Below are 1236 nucleotides of genomic sequence, written 5' to 3'. Positions count from 1 at the left end.
CTGAGCTCTGCTTCCTCCTCTATTAATTGAGGAATTTGCACTAGAATTCAGTTCTCCCAAAGCATTTCTTCTGCATGTGAACGGGTGACACCCAAAGCAGAAACACGTGTACAACAAATCCAAACCAAAAAGAGGCTGTGGTTAATTAAGTTTGGAAAAGGACACCAGGATATATAAAGTTAAATCTGTTTCTTTACTGCTGGGCCTCTTTTCTCTCTTTCTCTCTTTCTTTCTTTCTTTGGGGGAGTCTCACTCTGTTGCCCAGGCTGCTGGAGTGCAGTGGCACGATATTACTGCAACCTCCGCCTCCTGGGTTCCAGAGATTCTCGTGTCCCAGCCTCCTGAGTAGCTGGGATTACAGACGCGCACCATCACACCCGGCTAATTTTTGTGTTTTTAGTACAGATGGGGTTTTGCCATATTGGTCAGGCTGGTCTCGAACTCCTGACCTCAGGTGATCCACCTGCCTCGGTCTCCCAAAGTGCCGGGATTACAGGCATGAGTCACAGCCCCCCGCCTTAATTTAAGCAGGGCTTTGCAGAGCCTTTATTGATTGAAACCTTAATTCTTTGGATAAGTAATACATATGTCCACGGCATCTAATTCAGAAGTTGTGGAAGGGGTTTGGGGAGTTCACACCTCTTTCCTGTACCGGTTGTGCCTCCTCTGTTCCTCCCTGGCAGCAGGTACCTGGAAGCTTCTAATGCATAGCGAGGCTGTATCGCATGCACCAGCAGATACCGTGTAGACTCAGCCACTATCATGGTAAGCGACCACGGGCCTCCCAGGCGGGAGCGGGAGCATGGATGGCTAGCCACAGCCCGCCCCCAGCATCTCTAGGACCAACACCTGGAGGAACACCCTTTGAGAATTGTGGGGTCCCTGGTCCCCAAGTGCCACGGGGGTTTGCATAGGAGGGAAGTTGGTAGCGCCGCCCTGCAGGTTCAGATCCCCATCTTGCAAAAGGCGCCCATGACCTCTGCCCTTTGCTGCCCCCAGCTGGGCTGTCCTGCGCTCCAGGGAAGCTCCGAAGCCTGCAGTGTATGTGGGGACCCGGGAAGGGCAAGCTCAGGCTGTGAGCCCGCAGGCTGCGCCGGGAGTGAGCGGCTAGCCCCGCGCGGGCGGGCGCGCTGTGGGCGTAGGGAGGCGATGCGCGTGGCCCGGGGAAGGTGTGTCGCGGCGCGCTGGGGGTGTGAGCGTGCGTGCCCGCCCCGGCCCCGCCCAGAGGCCGGGCAG

The sequence above is a fragment of the Rhinopithecus bieti genome, unplaced genomic scaffold, assembly GCF_001698545.2.
Source record: "Rhinopithecus bieti isolate Rb0 unplaced genomic scaffold, ASM169854v2 scaffold_2408, whole genome shotgun sequence".
NCBI classification, from domain to species: Eukaryota; Metazoa; Chordata; class Mammalia; order Primates; family Cercopithecidae; genus Rhinopithecus; species Rhinopithecus bieti.
The sequence above is the reverse complement of the archived record's forward strand: the minus strand, read 5'-3'. Positions refer to the sequence as shown.